At 41.9% G+C, this 12,163-nt stretch overlaps 1 protein-coding gene across 2 annotated transcripts in view; it reads left to right on the top strand.

Annotated features, from left to right (window-relative positions):
- CPQ (carboxypeptidase Q) overlaps window positions 1–12,163 on the top strand; it is a 461,800-nt gene that overhangs the window by 195,301 nt on the left and 254,336 nt on the right. The gene's annotated exons all lie outside the window — the stretch shown is intronic.

Here is a 12,163-nt window from a genome sequence, read left to right as displayed (position 1 = left end):
GTCTGGGAATAAGGAGTTGTGGTCAAGTTTTAGTTTTTAGAGGCAGTTTAGGAAAGAGAGAATGAGTCTGCAGAGATGGTCTTCATAGACTCCTTAAAGGCAGACACTTTTTTTTTTTCCTTCAAAAGTTTACTACTTTGGGGCTTCCCTGGTGGCGCAGTGGTTGGGGGTCTGCCTGCCGATGCTGGGGGCGCGGGTTCGTGCCCCGGACCGGGAGGATCCCGCGTGCCGCGGGGCGGCTGGGCCCGTGAGCCATGGCCGCTGAGCCTGCGCGTCCGGGGCCTGTGCTCCGCGGCGGGAGAGGCCGCAGCGGTGAGAGGCCCGCGTACCGCAAAAAAAAAAAAAAAAAGTTTACTACTTTGACTGAAGAAGGGCAGGACTAACTGAAGGGCAGAATATGATCCACTGTGTGGAAATTCAACTCCGAATAGTTGAGGGCAGTATTTGTCCATATGTGTTGTATTTCTTCCATTTGGAGCCACTTGGCATTTGAGATCATACCAATAGTTGATAGCATGCTTATCGTGTGACTTATCTTCCTTCATCCTTTCAAAGCTCTGTGAAGTAAGTCTATTTTCTTCATTTTGCAGGTGAGGAAATTAATCCTAAAGGAAACTCACTTGCCTAAGGTCCATACAGCTAGTAAATGGCTGAGAAAGGACTCAAACCCAGGATCTTGTGAATATTAATCCAAGCTATAGACCACAGTTTATGTGAAATCTTTAGAGGGTTTTTTTTTTTTTTTTGGAAACTTCAAATAGTTTTAGATGTGTATTCAAACTGTGTACTAGCCGAAGCTTAAATGACTTCAGCAAGTTACTTATTCTCTAAGTCTTAGAGAATTTATCTACAAAGATGGGCATGGTGTTATGTAAGGAACAGGATTACTATGAGGGCTAGACTAGATAATGCATATCTGATAGCCTCCTACTATAGTGTTTGTTGCATCACATGCACTCAGTGAATGTCATGTTAGTTTACTTCCTATGACATCAAGTGTACAAAAGATGGTTTTCATAAGGTTTCTGATACAAACCTTCTTTATTAGTAGTTATTGAACTTCTGAAAATAGCACTTAAAAATATAGCTGTTTGGGCAGTTCAGACATGTATTTTGTTTAAGAACATCAGTGGGATGAAGGAACAGGCAGACAGTAACGGAGAAACAGTCCTTCAGCACGTGTCCTGACTCAGGGCCTCTCTCACACTGAAAGGGTTGCACTGCAGTAAAGATACGTTTTACGTTTTGGGACCCTTTTCTCCCTTCCTAAATGACCTGCTCCCTGGACCTGGGCATGCATCAACCCTGGGGTTACGGCCGCAGGGATAACGGAAAAGCAAGATCTCAGTAGGACCATGGAGAGTCAGACAGTGTAGAGAAACTGTAGTTTTAAATGTTGAGAAAACAAATAAGCCCAGCCCCTTGTCGCTTTAGGAAACCGAGACCAACAGAAGAGCCAAGAGTCCACGTTTCAGGTACTGAGTAGTCAGAACCCTTAGAGTGTAATCCCTAGTCCAGGGTGGGAGGAGGTTAGGATTATATATTATCAGTTGTCTGGATGAGCAGGCTGATTCTGGCCTAAGGGTGGGTGGCAAGGTGAGAGTGAGTTATTGGAACCTTAATCTGAAACGGCCAGTGGGTGTCGGGGTCTGAGGTCAAAGCATTAAAACAGAGGCGTTCTCGGGCTGCAGCAGCTGGAGGGTTGAGGTAGTGCTGGCTCAGAGCTTCCCGGGAACCGCCAGCATCTTCCAGCTGAGCGTGCCCGGGCCTCCTCCTCAGCCCTGCGTGACTGTTTTTCCAATCAGTTTTATTGAGGTATAATTTACATAAAATAAACTTACCAAATTTAAGTGTACAATTCGATGAGTGTTGAAAAATGTAATCCAGTAATGTAAGCACAGTCATAGCAGAGAGTATTTTCATCACCCCAAATGTTTCCTTGTGCAGTCCATCTCCTCCTCTACTCCCCTGTGCCCTGGGCACCACTGATCTGCTTTCTGGAACTATAGCTTTTTCTTCTCGAGAGTTTCATATAGGGGGAATCATGTAAGTGGGGTCTTCCGGGCTGGCTTCTTTCACTCAGCATAATGCTTTTGAGGTTCGTCCGTGTTGTTGTATCTGCTGTCCATGCCTTTATACTGGGTAATATTTCACAGCATCACCTCAACTCTCCAGCTGCTGCAGCCCAAGACACATTCCACAGTGTGTTTATCCATTCACCGCTGATGATGGACATTTGCGTGGTTTCTAGTTTTTGACTGTTATGAATAAAGTGTCTGTGAACATTCTTGTATAAGTCTTGTATAAGTCTCCCTATGGCCGTATGTTTTCATTCCTCCTTGGGTAGGTGCCTAGGGGTGGAATTGTGGGGCTGGCCTGAATCTTAAGCACCCTAATCTCTGTCAAGATGCTTCAACCTCTGTATTCTATGGGGGTAATGCCTTCCGGGAGAGTGATGGACAATTTCAGAGCTGTCCCAGGAATTAGGATTAAACTTTTACCTCTATCGTAACGTTGCACAGCATTCCAAGAGTTAGTTATAAATACCTTGTTGCCTACATGTAAAAGATAGATGATTAACAAAAGGTCTCCCACAAAGAAGTCACAGCATCACTTGCCCAGAAGGAATGTGGGTGAGTGCAATGAAGTGAAGTCCATGCGGCTGTGTTTAGGGGGGAATCTGCCTTACAGCCTGCCTGGAGAACCACAGGGCATGTCTAGACCATGAAGGGAAGTGGAAAGCATGTGTTCTCCCCTCCAGGTGTGAGGTGAGTTAATGAACCTTAGTAAGCATCGTCCATCCCTGATAAAGGCTCCTCTGGGAACCCTCCCGTCATCCCACCATTTTATGCCATTGTTATGCTGTCCTCTCCCACCAGAACTTGCAGATGCCCTGAGCATTCTGTTTACTTTCTTTTCTTTTTTTCCCTAATGCCTATTCCAGAACTTGGCATGCAGTAGCTTCTCAATGCATATTTTAATTCAGTAAAATGAAGAGAAGAATAAAGGAAGAAAACAAGGAGACGATTTTCTTAATCTCTATTCTCTTTAAATCCAGAAGTTTTCCTGCCCATTTGGAGCGTTGGTTGTCCATAGGCACATTGGACATCACCCATGAACGCAGCTCTGTATGGCTAAACTCGAGTCCATCAACTCCCTCACGCCTAACACCTCGCCTTGGTTTCTTGTCTCTGTTAAAGGAACCATATTTACCTATCAGCACAGTTCAGAAACTTCAAGTTGTTTTTCATTCTCTCCTCTTTGTTACTGTCCTACAGTCAGGAACCATATCCTATTCAGTCTACTTTCAGTCTATTTAAAAAAAAAAAAAATCTGTTCCTGTCTTGTCTTTTCTGTCATTACTGTTCTAATTCAGGCCCTTGCTATTTCCCTCCTGACTTTCTTTTCTTCTGTTCTCTTTCTGCTTCTGCATTTTTGCAATGCAGTTCAGTTATCTTTTAAAACACCGATCTCAAAATGGTGTTTCCATGCTGTCAGGTCCCCTCTCCTGTTCCTTATAAGTTAAAGGTTATGATCTAGGTAAATGCTGAGGTAAGTGACCAGAGGTGAAGAAGACGGAAGAAAAGAGACCATGAAGGGGGGCGTTTGGGGGGGTTAAATAGGAGGCAGTTATGGTTAAATAATATAGTACTATTTATAAATGAGCAGAAAATTAGAATGAAGAAAGAGGGAAAGGAAGTGTATGATGGAGATTCAGTACCAACTAAGACCCATTCTTTCATTGGCTAGTGAGGGAGTTCAGCTCTCCTAAACTCTGACAAACTTTTCTAAAATCATTCAACTTTATTTTAAACTATAAGTATGCTGAATGACATAAATGTTGGTCTTGATAGTTTTGGTTGAAAAACTTATCCCTGACACGTCCTTGCTACCTTGCTCCTTTTTATACTAAAGAATAGTGCTAAATAATGCTGAGCAAACTAGGTGCAGTGGAAATTATTTCTAAAAATGAAGAGGAACCCAGCAATCCCACTACTGGGCATATATGCAGAGAAAACTATAATTCGAAAGGATGCATGCACCCTGATGTTCATCGCAGCACTATTTACAATAGCCAGGACATGGAAGCACCTAAATGTCCATCAACAGAGGAGTGGATAAAGAAGATGTGGTACATATATACAGTGGAATATTAGCCATAAAAAGCAACGATATAGTGACATTTGCAGAGACGTAGATGGGCCTAGAGACTGTCATACAGAGTGAAGTAAGTCAGAAAGAGAAAAACAAATATCGTATAATATCACTTATATATGGACTCTAGAAAAATGGTAGAGATGAACTTATTTGCAAAGCAGAAATAGAGTCACAGATGTAGAGAGCAAACTTACGGTTACCAAGGGGGAAAAGGGGGGTGGGATGAATTGGGAGATTGGGACTGACATATATACACTACTATATATAAAATAGATTACTAATGAGAACAGACCGTATGGCACAGGGAACTCGGTGCTCTGTGGTGACCTAAATGGGAAGGAAATCTAAAAAAGAGTGCATATGTGTATACGTATGACTGATTCACTGTGCTGTACAACAAGAAACTAACACAACATTGTAAAGCAACTATACTCCAATGAAAATTAATTAAAAATTTTTTTTAGATAAAAAAATTAAAATGAAGAGGATATGTTGAAATCACCGTTATTCTTCCTGCAGCCGAGCATCCTGGGTGACTTGAAAGTGAGCTAACACTCAGGCAGTGGCTGATACTCTTCGGTGGTGACGCCCAGCACGACCCCTTACATGCACAGCACCTTGAGGAAAGGGAAGCAATTAACACATAAAGAATCCTTCTGGTTTGGCCTGAGATCCATGGACTACATGTGGTGAATTTCAGCTCTGGAAAAGTGAATATGTGATTAATGAAGCATTAACATATTTCAGAACCCTACTGCATAATCCAGACATAAGCCTTGACTGAATTAACCACAGGCTTTAAAAAAATGCCAATCATACAAATACTTTATTGGGTTTCAATATGTGAAAAGGCAGAATAAGGGTATTATAGACATAAATCCTACCCTCTTCCTAAAACCCCACGAGCTGGCTCCTCCAGGCACGGAATTCTCTCTCCACCTCTTCTGAAACTGCTCCTCTGTGATTTGGGCATGTTGTGCAGGATTCAGCAGACCTTGAACACTTAGAGGGGGTGCGTTTCACTGGGAGAGAGCAGGCCTCTGGAAGCCCTGACATTAGGCTTTGCAACTCCTTTCTCTCAGACAGCTTTTTCTCTGAGAAATCATTGTATCTGTGAGGCCCATCCATGGTTGAGGATGAGTCTGAGAGGGTGGAAACGAGAGTTCTTTGACTTCTGAGCTGATTCTCCCTGGCACTAAAATTGCCATGTTATTCTACTACCATTTATTAAAGAGCTAATTTTTTTTTTTTTTTGCGGTACACGGGCCTCTCACTGTTGTGGCCTCTCCCGTTGTGGAGCACAGGCTCCGGACGCGCAGGCTCAGCGGCCACGGCTCACGGGCCCAGCCGCTCCGCAGCACGTGGGATCCTCCCGGACCGGGGCACGAACCCGTGTCCCCTGCATCGGCAGGCGGACTCTCAGCCACTGCGCCACCAGGGAAGCCCAAAAGAGCTAATTTGCATTGGAAAATTTATAGGAAACTTTTTGCCATCCATGAATAGGTTTTATTTTTTATTAAATCAATAGAGGGTATCCTACCTCTTAGAATAGCCTTAGACAGGCAGAGACAGACAGGTAAGGATCTTAGCAATTTAGTACCAATTCCCTGACTTTCAGGTGAGGAAACTGAATCTGAGTGACCTGACCAAGGAGACACAACAAATGCCTGATAGGACACATCTGGAATGTGACTGCAGGTTTCCTGACTCCCATTTCTTTCTACCTCAAAGATAACTCCATTATGCCTGGGCACACTTTGGCTGGATGGATAGCATTTAAATCTGTGGGATTTTGTTGATTCAGGATTCAAGGCATGCTAACCCTACTAAGTCATTACTTGTATCTTTCTCTTGTGCTTTTTCCTCTGATATCGCTTTCCTAGGCACGAAGAACTCTCCGATATACTGTCCCTTGTCCGTCTCACAGCTTCATTAGAGCGCCCACGAGGGTTGTCACCTGGGAAACCCACCAGTGCTTGGTCCATTCCTCCCACTCATCCTCTCTCCATCAAGTCTGATTTGGGTCTCATTCCTCTTTAGCTCCTTGTCCCTTTGGAAGAGGGTCTGATGGATGCAGCACTTCTTCGGTGTTAGTGACACTTTATGTTGCCCTCTTCCCCTGTGCCCCTGTGCATACACCTTCACCCCCACCAATCAGGTAACCAGGTGTTTTCTGTTTTAGCAAAGGACCACAAACAAAGCCAAAATAGATCTACTACCAATCACATCATTTAAAAAAACACTTTTTATTTGGAAATAATTTTAGGCTCCCAAGAAGTTGCAAAAATAGTGCAGAAAGCTTGGGTGTATCCTTTGACCAGCTTCCCCAGTGATGACATCTTCCAGAACTATGGTTCATTAACCCAGTGAGGAAACTCTCCGAAGGCACTCCCAAGAGTGAGCTGCTTTCTTGGAAAGCAGGGGCTTGCCTGTGGGTATCCTCCGTGTAGCCCTCAGTGTAGCTGCGGCCCCATCCTGACGTTACCCTAGATAGTCCTTTCCCAGGCTTAGCTTATGATGCTTCCAGGGCCTCTCACTCAAACAAACAAGCGAACACAGGAGGGCTGTGCTCAAAGTGACCTGACGAGAGGGGAAGTTACCTGGGACCAGGGGTACAGGGCACCTGTGGGAGAGAGTCTCACTGAGAACAGAGTCTCTCATGCTGGCTTTAGGGCTGGCCCATCACCCTTGCTCCTCAGTGATTTCCTAGGCCTTATCCTGAGGTCTTGCTTAGTAAATGCAATATTTTAAAAATGTTAATATAGTTAAGAATTCTTCTGAGGGAATTGTATGGAAAAGAAGAGTGTTTTGGATTTTTTTTTTTTTTTTTTTTTTGGTTGATAGTATCCAAACCCATTTTCCTAAACCCTTGATGAGGGGAATTGTTTTGTTTTTTTTTAATCTAAACCTTTTTCCAGCAGCAGTTATTTTCAGGGATTCAAAGAACAATTTCAGTTTCATATGCCAGTATTATTTCAAATATAATGGAGCACTGTGCAGGCTAGTGGGAAACACTGAAATGAAAGCTCTAGCCTGTTCACCAGAGAGTTTGCTTTTTCTTTTGTTTAGTGTGGGGCAGGGTTTCTCTACATCATCACTATTGATATTTGGGGCCAGATAATTCTTTGTTGGGGGAGGTTATCATGTACAATGTAGAATATTTAGCAGTAATCCCCCACCTCTCCCTTATTCCCCACAGCCGTAACCATCAAAGATGTCTCCAGGCATTGCCAAACGTCCCCCGAGGGACAGAGGTCACTGCACATTGAGAATCACTGGTGTGGAGTGATGGAAAGGACCCACTGGGTGGGTGTTGACAGGCCTTGGTTCCGGTTTTATTTCTGCCACAAATAAGCTGAGTGACCTTGGGCCACTTAATCCTTCAACTATAGAATGGGGGACTTTGTCTGGAAAAGCTCAAAGGTCATTTCCATCCTGAAAATTCCATTATTAAAAAAAAATACTTGGAGATTATCATGAGACTGACGGTGCACACTGTATACTCTTAGATGGGAGCCCTTTCACTCTTTCACAGAGTAGGGGTGTTGGTAGGTGTTCTTTTCTTTCTTTCCTTTTTCTAAAAAAAATATTCTCTGTTCAAATACAGTTAGGAACTCTTCTATTGAAAAAAGTTAAACAAACGCCATTTTTTGAGGCACTTGTTAGCCTTTAATGTGCTCATGTGCACTGGAAATCTTTTAAGAGGTCGTTTTGCAATATTCCCCAAACTTTCTGAGAAACAGGAGAAAAGAGGCATAAGAGCCACTGGATAGTTTACATTTTGGTGTTTTTTTATATTCTTTTTTCCCCCCAACTATTCATTCATTCATTCATTCAACACATATTTATGGAGTATGGGGTGTGTGTCAAGCACTAGGGTTATAGCAATAACATTGGGTGGGCAGCACAGCACTGTGGTTAGAAACATAGCCTGTAGAATTCAAATCCTTCTTCTTATGTTGATAGGTTATTTTGCCTCTCTGACCCTCAATAAATATTAGCCTTCTTTGGAGAGGGGAGAGCTTATGCAAAAGTAAGGAATTGAGAAATAGGAGGGGCGCGCATCGGGAGGTACTGACCACAGAGGCCTGGCATGCCACATGAAGGGCCGGGCTTTATCCTTTGTCCTTTGTCCTTTGACAGCAGGGAATCACTGAAAGGTTGGGTTAGCAGTGGATTTTTCGTTTTGGTTCACTCTACCCACTATATATATTCACAGGGCAAAACTGAAGTTCAGCCAGGAGATTAGCTGGACTTGAACTGAGACAGCTGAAATAGTGTTGGAAAAGATGAGAAGGATTCAGGAAATATTTCGGAAATAAAATTGGCAAGAGTTGTTAAAGTTTGGGTAGAAGGAGAAAAAGAAGAAAAAGTGCTGTTTGGGTGATTTGGAGAATTTATTCATTAATTCTACAGGAATTGACTGAGCTCCTACCATATGCTGGTATATTAATTTGCCCTCACAGCACTTGGGGTTTCACGGTAGAGACAGGCAGTTAGACAAGTAACTGCGGTAACAGGTGGTAAGTGCCGTAATATGGTAGCAAAGTGGTATGATGGGGATGACCATCCTGGTCAAGGAGGCCAAGGAAGGCTTTCTGGAGAGATCCAACTTATTCCCACAGCACGAGTAGTTACCCATGAAGAGTTAACCTGCTAAAAGTTACAGGGATGGAGTTGGGATGGGGAATATTCCAAGCAGAAGGAGTAATGCATATGAAAGCCCAAAGAGTAATGTTATGCTTCTTTTAAGGAATGTGATGGGACCTCCTATAATTTCCCAGTCCATTTGATAATGAACTCTGTATTCATGGAACTGAGCTGTAAAATAACCTAAAGAAAAAGTCATGGCCTAGTTCGTATATGTGTGTTCTTAAAAATACATTATTGAAAAGCTCAGCAATCCCTTTGGAAACTGCCTTAACACTGATGCTGTCAAGAGCCCTGTTGAAGGAATAAACAAAACCTGATTGACCTGGTGGACAAACTCATTCCATACATAATTGAATAGTTAGAGGCTGTGCAGCAAATGCGGCTTTCCTTTCATCTGAATATGTAGTCTGATGATTTGTAAAACCTTCTTAATGGGTACAGCAAGTTATTCTGCCTGGGTGGGAGCCTTTTTACTCACTTAAGCAGCTGTTTAAACTTTCATAAGCAAAGTAATTATTAAATCTTTCATGAACATATTGGAACATTGGTTCACATCTTAACCTTGAGTTGGAAAGTTTTGGGGGCTGGCGTTAGAGTTTCAAACTGGCAAATTTCGTTTTTGTTTTCTTTCTTATTATAAACTTTTTATGGTTTAGAACCAGCCAACCTAAATCATGGTAGGAAAAATACATGTGTGGCAAGCATGAGACATTTCATTGTTTATTTTTCAAATTTCTGAAATGTGCTCATAGCTGTGCATGCCTCCGGGCTCATAAAGACAGCAAATGGAAATAGCTCAAGCCAGACAGGCTGTTTTAGATAGCCACCCAGGTAGGCAAGGCAAGCCTTAAAAGAGTACTCTTTCCTGGACTCAGTGTCATCTTAGTGTGCAAAATGGGACTTGCAAGCAGGAGGATGCCATCGTACATGGGTTTGAACAGCTTTCCCATATTAATGATGGAGCCATTTCATAATAATCATAATCATATGATGAATAATAATACACTTAATGGAGTACTTACTATGTGACAGGCAGTATTCTGGATGCTTCTCATGTATTATCTCCTTTGATCTTCATTATGACCTTGTCAAATTGTGCTGTTATCCCCATGTTACAGATGAAGAAACAGGCTTAAAGAGTTCACAGAATTCACAAAGCTTCTGAGTGTCAGAGTTTAACTCAAGACTGTCCCTTCCCAGAGTGTGTACTCTTTCTTAACAATTCATAATCCTGTACCTCTTAGTAACTTTCTATTCTAGTTTGTGAAATACTGCTATTTAAAAAGTTTCCTCTGTTTTACCCTAAATGAAAAGAAAACCAGGACAACTTTCAGCATCATAGTGAACAACAACAAATGCTTATTGATTAGCTACTATGTGCAAAACTCTGTGTTATAAGCTTGGAGATATTCTGAGGCAGAGAGGAGAGGAGAGGCGATAAAGGGGCCCTTGCATGGTGGCTGATAAGTAAACTAGGTGGTAAATTCTGGAAGCCAGACTCTGCTAACACAGGGCTTGCAGTACTGACTGCATCCTGGCTGGTTCAGTACTAATGTGGTCATACAGTACCTTGCAGTTTGCAGTGGACTCTCACCTGTATTATTCCACCTCATCCTAACAACAGGGCTGATGATTACGATTCCCACTTTCAAGACAAGGGAGCTGAGATTCAGAGTAAATAACTTGACTAAAGTCAGACCCACATCTAGTAAGTGGAAGATAAAATTCAAAGTTTGAATACTCTATAACTTCCTATAGTCACTGCCCAGATCTCTAGTTTATTTAGGGTAAAATAAATGCTTTAAGGGTGTCCTAAAAAACAACCTAAAAATGAAAGTGTTCAAATAAATAATTATAATGCCATAAGATCAGTCTTGGTGGATTTAAAATATGCCTGCAAATTCTTTAATCTCCCTCTAAAAGATCGAGCTGGCCTCTCTTCCCCTATGTGTAGGCTGTACTTAGTGATTTACTTCTAATGAATAGAATGTGGCAGAAATAATGGTGTGTGATGTTTGAGATTAGAACATAAAAGCAATGTGGCTTTCTTATTGTTCTTTCTCTTGGATCACTCACTCTGGGAGAAGCCAGCTGCCATGTTGTAAGGATACTCAAGAACCCCGGGGGAGAGGTCCACTTGGTGAAGAACTGAGGCTCTCTGCTATCAACCAGCCCAAATTAGCCAGCACATAGATCCAACAGCTCTAGTCAGGCCATCAGCTGACTGCAACCCTGGCCAACATCTTGATCACAATGTTATGAGGCTCTGAGCCAGAACCACCGAGCTAAGCCACTCCCAAATTCTTGACCCACAAAAACTGTGTGATATAATAGATATGTATTGCTTTAAGCCACTAGGTTTTGGGGTTAGCTAATATAGCAATCAAGGAGTATAAGGTACACAGAGAGGAATAACTGAGTCTGAGCTGTCAGGAAAGCTGGCTACTGAAAGATGAGAGAGATGAGTAGGAATTCAATAGGTGGACCAAGAATTCATTGGGAGGTGTTCTAGGCAAAGAGAAAATGTGTGTAAAAAAGTATAGAAGTGTGACACTGCAAGGCACATTTTAGAAACTGTAAGTAAAGGACAAAACAAATCTCACAACTCAAAAATCATATCATTTGGGGTATGAGAATCTCTTTAAGAACTTACTCTATTACATGATAATGTAGTAACTAATGTTCCTAAGAGTGAGTTGAGTCTACAGGAAAGTTCCATATGTACTATTTAAGAAGATAGGAAAGCAATTAAAACACTGAAGTATTTATGTCAAAAATTAAAACAAAAAAGTACTGTATAATTCCTTAGTGAAAGGGGGAGTTCAGGCTATCCAAAATAGGTACCTCCCTATGTTGTAACTTCACTAGAGTATCTGGGTCTGTGTTTTGAAAACTTTAAGCTTAAATGTACGGCCAAGAAATAGCTAATGAAGAACACCTGGATTTTCCCCAGGCTTTTGCTCCTCCAGTTCTGCTACAACAATCAGGTAGAAATTAACATTTTATAACCAATTACGTGTTTTGCTTGGCATCATGCTAACCAACTGAAATTTTATAAAAGGGAATAGCTCAAATCAACTTGTTATTCTATGCTATATCTCATTCACTGACTATTTATGGAGTGCTATCCATGTGTTACCCACTGTGACAGTCTCATAAACTGAACCTTTATATTTGTGTTGCAGAAATCTCTTTGAATCCCAGCTCCAGCTCTACTGTTTTGTAGAGTTAATAGCAGCCCCTGGTAGAAGGACTCCATTTATTGTTTAAGTTGGACTTTAATATAAAATTCATACCTACTTATTTACTGTATGCCAACACATATATACGGAATCTAAAAAAAAAAAAAAAA

This window comes from Physeter macrocephalus, chromosome 15, assembly GCF_002837175.3.
Source record: "Physeter macrocephalus isolate SW-GA chromosome 15, ASM283717v5, whole genome shotgun sequence".
NCBI classification, from domain to species: domain Eukaryota; kingdom Metazoa; phylum Chordata; class Mammalia; order Artiodactyla; family Physeteridae; genus Physeter; species Physeter macrocephalus.
The sequence above is the reverse complement of the archived record's forward strand: the minus strand, read 5'-3'. Positions and strand labels throughout refer to the sequence as shown.